The 14071-nt window shown below is 35.2% G+C and overlaps 1 protein-coding gene across 1 annotated transcript in view; it reads left to right on the top strand.

Annotated features, from left to right (window-relative positions):
• Positions 1-7429: 7429 nt before the first annotated feature.
• The window catches only part of LOC131428278 (solute carrier organic anion transporter family member 5A1), a 225602-nt gene continuing 218960 nt past the window's right edge, over positions 7430-14071 (top strand). The window contains exon 1 of the mRNA XM_058592096.1: positions 7430-8208. The gene's annotated coding sequence lies outside the window, so the exon portion shown is untranslated. The remainder of the gene's footprint in view (positions 8209-14071) is intronic.

The raw sequence follows: 14071 nt of genomic DNA, 5'->3' as shown, positions 1-14071 counted from the left end.
CGGTAGAATTACCAAATGAAATGGATGTTTATTACTATATCAACTATTTCCGCAATAAGCCATTTGCATTTGATATTGTGAACCATACACATGTCACTAGAGCAAATTTGCTCTGATTCGTAATAATACAGATATTGAAATCCTTCCATTTCTTCGTTTTTGTTCTGGAAACGAGATTAAGGGCTGAGGACAGTACCGTAAAGTGGTAGGTTTTTTGCTATTTTCCCGTTTCAAATTATATTTTCTTGGAAACGGTGCAGAATATAGAAAAACCCACCTGACAATGTCTCCGAAATTTAATTGAGAATATTCTGTGAAATTTTCAGAATGATTCATTAAGATTAGCGGTCGTGTTGTATTTTTTTCTGACTGAAGAACTGCTGAAAATTGGAGCGCTTGGAAATGCATACCTCTACTTGTTCATCGAATATCTCGGCTTTGATGGCTTGTATCATAAATCTACCGTAACAAAGTCTAGATAATTTAGTTTAGATGCGATTAGTACATAAAAACATATATATTATCGCGATAAAAATAAAGTCTTGTATTTTTTTGTGAAACAAAGTCTGTTTCAATGCCTCCGCCATTTTTTTTTTGCTTTGGTTTCCTGGTAGCATTCTGAAGAGGGAGAGAGAAATAAAATTGGCTCACACAGACGTTTCAGACGTTTCATATATAAACACATTTTTTGTTTCGCATTCAATCTTTGTGAAAGTTGAATTTTATTTTCATGGTTCATTGGAATCTATGTAATGTTCGAGTTTATGTGATAAAATTTTTCATCCAAATAATAACATGTATGCTGGCAACCCGGTACAGTTTGCCCATATACGCGAGAGTACAAAAGAAATACGATGCGCAAAGGGAATTGAGCGCGCCACGTGGTCGATTTAAAACTCAACACGCGACCCTCTGTCCTTAGACCTTAAAGTAAAATAAGTGCTAAGAAAGATAATTTCTCTTGATAACTTCCCGCATACGCATGGCTAAACGCTGTCAGACATACACCTCAAACGATACAACCGCCCGCATGGGCAGCCATGGTCACCAGACGGCTACCAGAATTAATTCAGTGACGGTTGTCAAATTCAATTTGACAAAACAAAGTTGCCTGTATCTAAGTTAGCCGAGCGTTTTCATCTTCTCACCTTCGCTGAAAATGTCAAAGATTTCAATGTGGAAAAATCCTGGTAGATACGGTTGTATCGTTTGAGTTGTATATCTGGCAGCGGTGAGGCAGTCGGTCACCAGAATGTCTGCCAGTCATATTTTTCCAGCTGGCAGCGTTTAGTCAGCCATCTGGCAGCCATGCGTATGCGGGATGTTTTGAAAAATTGGATTTGACAGCCGTCACTGAATCAATTTTGGTAGCCGTCTGGTGGCAATGGCTAGGCCAGGGTAGTTTCATTAAACAAACACTTCTCAAGAAACTGTGTTGGGTTTGCACTTAGCATCTAGGGTTTCGGTAAACCTGATATAAAAGCCAGGTTCGAAACTGACTCGATTTTCATTTCAACATCGTTGACACTAGTTTCGAAACTAGCTTCAAACAAACGGTTTGACAGCCGTTAGGGTAGAAACTGGGTTAGGTTTATCTAGCATCAAGCAAAAACGACATAATACTTCAAGAATAATATCCGATTGCTTGGACGAAAACGAGTGATGACTTACAGGTCGCGAAAGATAGTGAACATTTTGAGTTTTTTTGGTTAACCCTTTCCAGGAGATGTCTAGGACGAAATATGTCAGTATAACACAATATTTTAGCCATTGTGGGTGTAAAGTAAGAGATTATCACCAGAAAAACATAGCAGGGTGCATAAGTTTCCTATAATTTCATGGGAAATATTTTTTCCTATGTTCCTCAGAAATAAATAAACGAAGAGTTGGGCTTATTATATCGTAATTTAATTTATTGATTTAATTGCTTAAATTATCAGAATATTAAAATAAATAGTTAGTTATGGTATTCTACAAAACGATTTCGTGTACTTGTTTAGCACAAGCACGGTGCACATAACAAATTTAATATGTGTTCTTTTTTCTATGCGTCGCTTCGGAAAAATTTTTAATTGGAATGAAGATTGACAGTTTTTTTTGTTCGTTCAGAAACTCATTTGTCGCCTCATTTTTTTAAACGTTCAGTAAAAAAACACATCGATTAAATAATAATTAAAGAATCGATCACGATTTTTATAGAAGGGAAAAAAATTACCCCATGAGCGTCAAGGGGTTAAAGAGTAACTGTTTTGTATTCAAAATGAGAGGTGTGTAAGTTTTCAGACAGAATGAACAAAAATCGTCATACTGTATTTGACCAAATTTTGACCGTACCACTTTTTATGTACATTTTATTGACCGGTTTGGTTACAAACCAACGTTTTCTGTAGAGGGAACATAATCATTTTTGCCTTTCTCATAGTGAAAGGCTATGCAATCACTGTGACAATCGACTGAGGGATGAGTGTCATATACCATTCGACTCTGTTCATCGAGATCTCAAAATGTGTATGTGTGTGTATGTATGTCATGTGTATGTACTTTCGCAAACTCAGATTCAAATGAAAGGTGTTATAGTCTCAAGAACTGCAAATTGAATTCTTTCCCGATCCGACTCCCGGTTCCGGAATTACAGGGTAAAATTCACAAAAAATGGATAAAATAGTCACTCACTTTTCTCAGAGATAGCTGAACCGATTTTCACAAACTCAGATTAAAATGAATTATTCAATTTAATCTTAATACGACTTTCGGTTTCTGAATTACAAGGTAATATGTTCAAATATATGAGAAAATGCGCATGATGATGCAAATAACAGGTGTCAAAACTCTTTAAAAAATCCTTGGAAAGTTATTCCGGATCCGACTTCTGGATCCAGTATTACAGCGCGATGAGTGAAAAACTTTCAATTTAATGATTACTTTTTCACAAGGGATGGCGAAACAAGGTGCAATTTTGATCAAACTTACTGGTAAATTCATCTACTTGGCTGATTTTGTTAGTTGGTGGATATGGAATCCTGCTTTGACACTACTAGTCCCCGGTTTTCAGATCCGAAAGCACCGATAATAGTGAAGAAAAGTTCCAAAAACGGAATTCGATTTAATTTAACCGTAAAACCGTTTTTACAATTCGTGATTCAAATTGAAGCTCTCATTGTCTTAGAGGATACTGTGCAATTTCATCCAGATCTGATTTCCGGTTCCGAAATTATAGGGCGATGAGTGTCTAAGCCTTAAAATCGTCATACAAAATGACGATGCAAAACCGATCCGCATCGGTACATGCTGGTACGAAAGCCTTTGCGAACTTACAACGTTTTCAAAGGACTACCAAATTCATCGGCTACACTTGGGAATATTGGATCGCTATTTCCGGTACTTTCGGAACAGGAAACTAAGGGACTGGTAAACAAGATCTACTAACGAGAGAAACTTACGAACGATTTTCAAGGAAATTGCAGATCTTCACATGGTCAGTTATGAAGAGACAATCTTAAAATCAAAATTTGTACACTAATTACCTTGTTTCTTCCGGAAACGGGCATCGGATCACGATAAAATTCAGGAATTTTGTATGGCATTTTAATACCCTTAATTTGGCAGAAATGTTCAAGTTCTTCAAATTTATAATACTGGATTTCATCAGCCACAAATTTAGAAATTTTCAAGTAGATGTGATTAACAAACCATGAACGAAAATTACCACCATCTTTCGGTTTTTAATTTCTATGCTGTGATGGCGATACATTTTTTTTGTATTTCACTTAAGAAATTATGAAGCTTTTCGCACAAACCGGTTACATTGTAACCAAAACCTTGATTACTCCATCTAACGGGGAAATGATACACTTTTCTTTATCAATCCACATGTGTTTTTTGCTTGAATATTCTTCGGTGTTTTTAGGTTTCATGAAGTTATATTAATGACCGTCGTTCCAAATGACAGTTTGGAATTTTGTATTGCAAGTAGAATAGAAAAGAAAAATTGTATGAAACCCTAAATAAAGAGATACGATTTTTAGAAAGTGTTAGCCTTAATCGCTACATAGGAAATAAATTGTTTCGTGTAGCACGTTTAAATAGTCCGTGTTCATCATCTTCTAAAAATTACTTCACCAATTATTTTCAAACTTTGTACACACTTTCTACATATAAAATACCCAACCTAACTTATTCCTTTCGTTTTTTTGTTACTTTGGGGAGGTTTTACAGCAACAAAATGGCGGATTTTTACGTAGGACTACGTCTTTCTTTACTATGCTCACCTGGCTGCATTTTCAAAATTCCACAACACGAAAGTGTAACGAAATTACTCCAGATTTGATTTCTTAATAACTTTTTCCCTATTGGAGTATTTTCTTTAGTTCTTTCAAGAAACGAATAGAAAAAGGTGTAAGAGTGTTGTTAATACCATGTTTATTACGTAAACAATGTTTAAATAGTGAAGAAATAGGTCCAAACACGAAAATTCAAAATCAACCGAATCTATAAATAGACTTTTTTGCTCGTTTACTAGCTTCGGTTTATGATAATCAATGAACGGACCAACATCGGGTGCGCAGGCTGCCATCTACGCCAAGACAGTGGAATTACACCCGGCATTATTCAACTGGTGCTTCAGTCAATGGCGAATATGAGGTTCCGTTCCTCAAGCCTAAACGCAGAAAAAGAAACAACTAGTTCTTCTGTGAGCATACCTGCTGTTGGACGTTCTTAGTGTGAGTTTCGCTTCAAACAATAGCGATTGCGTCATTTAGCTGCTGGTCGTTTGCATTGGAGAAAAAGAAAACGAAAAGTGGACAACGATGGCGAACATTATACAAAATCAGCCTCTAAATCAGTTCTAATGGCTTTAAATGTTATCTTAAGAAGTATTAAGAGTATTTCCACAGATAACAGATATAGAGACTCAAACTAAATTTTTCAAAATCCTGTGTAAATTTCAAATTTGCTAAACGTTGGAAACACTACTGCCACCTACTCGGCTATTCGCCGCGATCTTTCAAAACGTTCCACTACGTTTCGGATCGATAAAAAAGTTTATAGAAATATTCCAACCACAATAATTTTAAGACTTATGTTACGACTTCCCTAAGTATTAAGGCAACTTTTTTCCATAAATCACACGAGAATTCGATCGGAATAAAACAAAAACAAGCTTGTCATTTTAATCAACAGCAAAACAAAAATCAAGCGTGAAGTGAATGTTACACCCAAAATTGTGTCTCATGTGAAAGCGACACCCAAATCGTAGTGGCACCTCGTGTCGATCGTGGTGACATCTGCAAGTGTTCGCCATGCAGATTAAGCAAATTTTACACACAGTTCATATGTGATATCTATTTCCTGTGGTATTTCTTTGTAAATCGATGTTAAAAATCATCAGTTTAGTGCAAATCAAGAATAGTTTGATTAGCTTTGTGCACTTTTCGCTATGAGAAATTCGCACCAAACGAGTGCAAATAAAGCTAGCATTTGTCTTCGAGAAAAATGTTTCTAACAATGTTTAATATCGCTGAAAATTCCACAATTTGGTCTTTCTTAAAACTGTAAATGATTCCCGTACAGCATTCAGATAGTTTCTTTCACTCAAATATTGAGGATGTATGATATATTGAAATATATGAGCGATTGTTCGATTTGTGTTACGGTTATATTTATGTATTGATTCCTCCTAGAAATCCAAATGACTTGGAATGGTACCCTACTTCCTGGAATACAAACGCAATCTTCCGAAACCATATTGTCCATTTCAGGACTACAAATTCTTAAACGGTCAAACGGTAGCAAATTAGTTAATATCAGTAACACATTTCGAATGAAGTCCTACGTCAATCTCGCGGATATATTTCTCACGTTACCTACTCCTACTTTTTTCGTGAAAGATCGCAGTTTTAAATTTAAACAGCCATTAAAATTTTTAAAAAATTTTAAATTTTGAAAACGTCTAGAAAAACATCTATTATAACTATGTTGCTTGGATTTTTTGGCTTCTGATAATTCTGCGCTGAGATACACTGCCCATACTTGCATATCAGTCCCATATGGAAAATCGGCATGTCGAGAAAAAGACGATTAAAATTTTATTTTAGATTTTTTTGATTGATTGTGCTACCTAATGCTAAATCATGATATTATTACATGAAATATCGATAATACACCTTTGCTATTCCAATATTGCAACAAATGAAATTATTGAAATTTGCACTGAATGGGACTGATATGCGGGTATTTTGTATATGGGACGGACATGAATTGATTTTTTTTTCACATTTTACAGAACAAACAATAAACTTTTATTGCAATTTCTGAGAGTATATTGAGGATAGATTTGATTCCTCAACTCAAAATTGGCAAAAATCGATATGGGACTGATATGCGAGTATGAGCAGTACAGTTGACACCGCAAATCATGATTTTTGAAACGCGTCCTCGAAAAAATTTTTTCACCGATTTATTTCTCAATATTTCTCCACGAAAAAAATACAAAATGTTGTTTGAATGATGCGTTTTATTATACAAAACATTTGAATTGAGGTTGTTGACCGATAGCTCTCTCTCTTTCGATTATTGTGATGTGATTAAAAAGCTTTTCTTTGATATCACTGTTCTGTTTGAAATTCGAAAGTTTCGGGTATCATTTCATGCAAAGAGTTGAGTGATAAACGTGGAAACCGCTTGGTAATTATTAGAAGAGAAAGTAAACAAAGAGAAACTGTCACTTGCTTATACGCCCTTTTGAAAAATTAACCAAGAATTGTTATTACGGTTAGCCGTTATTCTTCCTTTATTTACAACACATGATTTCCTGAACCATGGCCTCATCACTTTAAACGTTAATAAATTTCTTTTAATTCCACAATATAAATTTTTTAACTATTTCGCCACTAATGTCACGAAACAGTAACAAACGCAAATACTAGTATTTCGGAGTGCTAATTGCAACCTTCAGCAGTGTATCAGTGGAATTTAATTAAATTTATTTTCTTTTAAAGTGATTTAATTCATTCCTCTAACCGCTCATAATAGTATTTTTTAAAGGGTTCATATTCAGCTCTGGGTGTACGATTTGTCAACATGTTGCTACTCAAAGCTAGATGTCACTGCCATTGTACTCCCTGCAGTACGTCATCCGATATGCTCCTACCACCCACTAATGTCGATTCAGACAGCAGAAACGTCATTTTCAATGTGGTGATCCAAATTGAACTCACACAAACAAATTATCACATTCGTGCTTGTCTCCCTCTCTCGAACTCGTATGAGCTGAAACAGCTGATGGCATCCAATTCGGATTTTGGAGAGAATATTATGATGCTTGCTGCTGTTCGCCCTCTGTGCTTTCTATGCTTCACACTTTTACCGTAAAAACAAAATTATGCTGTGCTTCTCAGTCGACGGACGGATGGCGGTATTGGTGTGACTCGAACGTTCGGTTTTAATGGTTTGTGTTGCAATGGGAAAACAACCAGCCAGCCAGCAGCCATGATCGTCATTCGCTGCTCGGTTCGCTGTCAGTTGGCAAGGAGAGCTGAAAGAAAGTGCTAAATACGGTTCCGTGGATGACCAAGTGCAATCGATAGTTTTTGTGTGTTGTACAACAGCTGAATAAACTGTTATTATCTGGTTTGTGATTATCGCTCCTTATCAGGTTGGTTCTACAGTAATGACCGAATATCAACGCAGTAATATTTGAATTTAGTCTAGTCGGTTGAAACAATTATGGCAACAAATAGGCGAAAGTCGAAGAAAAAGTGTCTAAATGTTACGAAAGAAGATAGTGCTAAGTGATAAAATTGTACGGGCAAAAAGTGTTGCTTTCATTTTGTGTTTCATTTTCTTAATCGAATCGTAAGAAGGCCAAACCAGATCTATGTGAAGAGCGAGAGGAAAATTTCCTTTGTTGTCGCAGTTGGTCCGTTGTCTGTGTTTCATTTTGCTATGTTCCGGAAGTTCTCATAAACATTATCGATTCATGTATGTTGTATTCGCCTGCTGTTCTACATTTTCTCTGCTGTGCTGATGCTTGTAGTGTGAACAAATCGTAAATTATTCACGGTGAATTTTCAGTGCTAAGCAAAGGGTTAACGAAGGTGTTCGTTGGTTCAAGATCGGAACGGCTAGTGGACACAATTGCGTAGGGTAAACACTGTGAATCTTCGGAGCCTTCTGCAAACATAAGCCCTGCTGGATTGGGAAATCAACGTAAGTAAATGACGTAGTAGTGTAAACAATCTTCAAAATGCTGGTTCTATCACCTAAAGTCCAAGAGCATAAAACGAAGCTGTTGCTGTGAATGTCGTATGGTAGAAATGCTGTACAAAAACTTGTGAATGTGAATGCATGCTGATCAAACGAATACATAATGTTTAAAAAACATTTTGGATATATTAATCATTATGTGTTGAAAATTAGAAAATCAATTTTTCATTAAATCTCTGAACTTGTATGTTAATCATTCTAGCGAGTACAAACAAATAAGATTGTACTTTTTAGCACTGCATCTTAATCGATCGTTGACCATGATTCTTAGGTACTTTATGTCATATTGACCTGGTTAGTAAAAAGGAGTAGCGGAGAAACGTTAATTAATTCAAATCCAAATATAATGAAACTAGAATTTTCTTCAATGTCAATTAAAGCATATACTATATAGATGTCAAATGTGTCCACATTTCTAACGAAACACTTATAACCCGCTCTTGATGAAATGATGAATAGTTACAAAAATTTTAATAAGTTAATGGCGTGTCAGAGATTAGATTCATTATAATTTCAAAATACAAGGCCAAAATAAGCTTTTTTTATCATTGTTAGTGACAAAACAACTGATTTAACAAATTTTCTAAATCGGTTGTATTGTATGAGGATTGTTCTCTTTGATTCTGTGCCGAATAGTTTTTTGTTTCGATTGTAGAATTTTTAAGCTTAAAGTCATTTGCCTCTTTAGGCCAGAAAAACTCTGATTCTGATTCTATGTGCGGGGCTGGGAGTCGAAACCAGACGGGCAGCGTGAAAGGTATCGACTTACCCAGTACGCTATAACCGTCCCCTACTACCTTTGTTTTTTTTTTATAAATTCTTACTGGATTCATGGATGGTACATAGGGATTGGTAAGCTGATTACGACCTCTGGACGAACTAAGTTCACTGCCAGTCCCACAATTATTATTTGAAGTGATACAGTGATTGTCTGATATTATCATCGATGGATTTTTGACAATATTTGTATGGATAGTAAGCCTAATCCGATGAAATTTATTTTTCGAAATTTTGAACGAAAAAACTGTCTATCTATGGCACTTTGATTCGAATATTTATATTGATTTGTATTGAACATTGCAATAGGTTTCTCATATATGATTGAGCAGAAGTTTTCTCCATTCACAAATTGCCTGCAATATCAAATACTTGTGTTGTAATTTATTTCAAATATTGGAATATTTGATATTTAAACGAACAACTGATGAACATTGAGGTATACTCAATGGGCGGTAACTGTATTTGCCAAGTAAAAAATAAAGAAAGGAAAGTTAATTATCTTTTAAGGGGCGGGAAATGTTTGAAAAATCATTTATTTTTTCTTTGTATTTTCTTATAGATTTCAATAATATTCTGTGAAATTTTCAAGCCTATCGGAACAAAACTCAGCAAGTTATGGGTCTTCATCTTTGCTCATCTCATACTGCGAAGAAGTAAGAGTTCGGCACAAAGGCCCAAGATTTCTGCTTCGATTGACATAATAACTTGACAAAATATTCTTAAAATGTTTCATTATAACAAATTATAAAAGAAAAAATATGATTTTTTGATAATGTTAGATCCTACGTGCTCCCTTGAGTAATAAATTGTTTCCATTGCTGTTATGGACAAAAAGTTTAAACGCGTTTTCCTCGAATATCGTGATTCAAAAACTAGTGCTCCATTTTGATTTTTCAAATTTTGCACACTTTTTCTACTTATAAAAAACCAGACCCTAACGTTTTCCTTTTCGTTGTTTGTTACTTTGGAGAATACAACTACAAAACGGCGGATTTTTTCGTGAAAAATCGTAGTTTTCACTTTAAACAACCACCAAAAATTCAAATACTTTTCAACCGAATTTCTTCGTAAAAATTAATTCGAAATCTATAGGAGTTTTAATTTCGCGGATTAAATAGATCAGGAAGAAATATGAGTTTTTTTTTAAATTGAGAATTGAAGTCGAATGAAATAAATAGATCTCAAGTAACAAAATCCGTCGACTTTTGGAGAGTAAAATGGTTTGATAAGTTTTGTATATAAAGCTCGATCCACTTCACATTTGAACGTAAGAAATTCACCGTATGTCGGATATGTTTAGAAGAATTCAAACAGCTGAGTAATGAAACTAAATGTACAATCTTAGACCATCTTTGAAACATTCACTCAACCTGGATCGAATGAAACTGAGAACAATTCAGTGGGTTAAGGTACTTTACGATGGAATCCATCCTGTTGGCACGGTTCACTGTAGTTAGTGTCTTTCGACGTTACTGGCAGCTTTCCAAATCTTCAAAAACAGTCAAAGGGCTTTTGAGAGCTTCTATAAATGATAGAGCTGCAAATTGCTTGGTAAATTCACAAATTCGAGCCAACTTGTCATCAAAAACGGTGTTCATCTGTTGGGGACATGTACTGTGTACCGTGACCACATAAACCATATGAAGCTGCCCAAAGTTCATGCTTACACACGTTTCATTGTCCATCACTTCGTGAGAACCTTTTTCCACACGGATAAAAATTCATTTCCGGTACCATGATAATTTTTAAATCATAAAATCGTTAACCATGTCTTCTCATAACATTTCATGAGCAAACTGATTGATATGATGAAAAATAATCATTAAACAAGTAGCATCAAAACAAAAGTATTACCCATCGTATCGTTTTAGACTACTTTTTATATCATATTACTGACAAGACACGAGAAATTGGTGTTTTTGTTGATAAATTATTCATACTGTTTCATTTTTCACAATCACCCAGATTCCAGTATTTCCAAATAATAGCCATGATTTTTTTTAACATACGGCTTGGTATTGCCGTCTTAGTGTTCAGCTGCTTCAGTAGCTTTTGCTTGAAGAGTCGGACAATTATTGAAGTTTTAGTTACGTTTAGTCGAAACGGCTCATAATGGTTGGTCGATTAGATCAAATGTCTCAACTCCTCATCGGAAAGGCTACAATTTGAACATCTATGATATATTTTCGTGTAAAACGATTTATTTTAACAAAACAAACACAAGGTCAAAGTGATTGATCAACTGGAGAAAATATTAAAATTTTATACATATCTATTTTTCGACCAAGGAGAAGGGTTAATTCTAATATTAAAGATGACAGTCAAAGAAGCGATAGAAAAAATGTCAAACATCGTTTTATCGCACAAACCACATAAATGACAGCAAAATAACAGTTTGAATCACCGGTGAATGTTATTTAGAGGGTAAAGAAAAAATGTATGAACAAACAATTTCAAAATGGTGTACGTATTCAGCATCTTCAATAAATAAATTCAATAAATCAAGAGCCTTGTCTTAAGTGCGTGACCTTCAGAAACTGAACTTTCAAAATTTAACACTAGTATTAGTATTGGAGGCCGCCCATTTGTTGCTGCTGTGTTATTGATTAAGACCAATTGGGCTTGTAAAATGTTTTTCTGAAACAACGTGCTTAGTAATAACAATCTGTTTTACGATGTGCAAACAGATACAGATACAGATCTACTTAGGAAGGGAAATTTTGTAAAATTTCATTAAGGACCTTCTAATTACTGGATCATTTTGGTGGGAGGATTATGTTGTTACTAGAAATCTTAGAATCCGCTGCATTACCTCATGCTAGGGTAGTTTTGTAATAAATTTCGGAGTATTGGGAGTAGGCAGTTGGGTACCTTATGAACTGAAACCGAAAGACATTGAAAGGCGATTTTTCACTTTCGAGTAGAGTTTTTTACATCGAGTTGTTACTAGGGACGAAAAATGGATATTCTATGATAAACCTAATAAAACCCGGGCGATCGGTATGGACTGCAATTGATGCGTTTGAGCTGTGCATTACCAGAAGACCGGCAGGAATACAAGCAAAAACATGATTGCCGTACCCGCCATTTTTTTCTGACATTGCTCCTTCTGATTAATGGTTGTTCCGACGGAGGCACTACAAACTGTCAGGTCATCGATTAACTTCTTTCGTAGAGTTCGAAAATTGTCTTCAAACTTGGATCACCTCAAAAGACGAGACATTTTTTCGAGATGGAACTTGAAAATTGTCTGAGTGGTGGGAAAAAGTAGTAGCTAGCGATGGATGATACTTTGATTAAAATGTATAGTCTTTTTATTTTGAAATAAATGTATTTTTTACCTCATAAAAAACGGACTGAATTAATTTGTACTCTCCATAATATTATCTTGAGCTTATTGCTCAGAGTAGCCGACAACCGAGACTGTTTCTGATTGATATTTCTTGCTAAAAAGCCGGTGCACGCAACGATTATTTACCAAAAACTCGCACGATTTCAGAGAGCCGGCTGTTGTCTAAGGGTGAAGCCAGAGAGCAAGCGAACGCGGCGCGAAGCGAAGCAATGCAAAACTTGACAGATCGCCCGAAGTCGCGCGGCAGAGCTCCGTCCATTCAAATTCAGTTGAAAAATGACAATGTATGTCAGAGTGAGTGTCAGTAGTCGCTTCACAAGGCATCGAGCGCACTCTGACATACCTGTCATTTTTCTGCACGGAAAGACCGAAATCAGCATTTTGGCGAAAAAATTAGTTGATTTTATGATTTTAGTTTGTTATTTTTATTTAAAAAATTTTACTTTTGCTAATTTAGATTTATTAAATCTCATTCCCTTAGTAATAATAAAATATTTGTTGAAATGGCTATTTTTTTAGTTGAATTCGCCAATTAAATGTGCTGTCATTTCTTAGCTAAGGCACACTTCACTTCCATTCAAATAATTTTTTAGTTGATATAAAGAAATAAAACGTTGTATTCAACCAACATAAATGGTTGAATTGGCTTCTGTAATTTGCAGCTTGGCGCACTGTCACCGAAAAAAAATTTCCGTCGCGGTTGTCTTTTCTATATTGGCAGGTATAAATATGATGTTGTATTGGAGAAAAAGACATAAATGAAACATAAACTTCTTTTTGAAAATTTTTCTTCTAAATCGCTGTTTTCTTCATTCGACTTCGCGAAATCGACTCATCCACTGAAAACTTCGAGCACTCGAAAATCAAAAACCGAATATAATTAGTATACCGGACGGCGTCGCCCGGCAGGTTGGAAGATACAAAAAACATAATTTGACATATACAATTAGAGTGCAACATTCGAAACTCACTTCACTGTCCCGCGTAAAAACATTATTACGCACAATCGCTTCAAATGTGCACAAATTCTGAATAAATACATTTTCCACTAAGAGTTTACGTCATTTTTACCTATCGGTTTAGAAATTTATTTATGGATATATGGTAACACATGCGAAAAACATCTAAACAATTTGCAAGCAGTTTCAACAAGGCTGTCCTTTTTAGCTTTTTAATGGATTGTTTTGCTTTGATACGTCTCATGAGTTTTTGGCTAATAGAGTCGTTCATAAAACCAATTTCATTTTTATTTTCTTTGTGCTGTCCTTCAGTTATGATGGTAATAGATAAATAGAAACAAATTTTCTGATTCTAATAACAAAATTAGTTATGAATGAAAATTTCGTGTTGGATTGAAATATTGCTGGTTTGTGTTCAGGATATTCGCCAACTAAACACATTCGCTAAAAAATAGAAGTTATTTTCAGCAAAGTAAATTCTCAATTTTAACTAATTTCATAGTTATTTTGCAAATTTTGTTGTTAAAATCAACTAATTCAAAAACAGTAATACGAATTAGGCGCAGAGCGAAATTCGGTCGTTCCGTGTGCTAAACTTGAGTGGACGGAACTCTGCCGCACGACTCCGTGTGACCTGTCAAGTTTCGCATCGCTTGTCGCTTTCTCTTTGGCTTCACCCTAACGCAATTACAAACAGTATCTTAATCCTAATCGA

The sequence above is a fragment of the Malaya genurostris genome, chromosome 2 (genome assembly GCF_030247185.1).
Source record: "Malaya genurostris strain Urasoe2022 chromosome 2, Malgen_1.1, whole genome shotgun sequence".
NCBI lineage: Eukaryota > Metazoa > Arthropoda > Insecta > Diptera > Culicidae > Malaya > Malaya genurostris.
The sequence above is the reverse complement of the archived record's forward strand: the minus strand, read 5'-3'. Positions and strand labels throughout refer to the sequence as shown.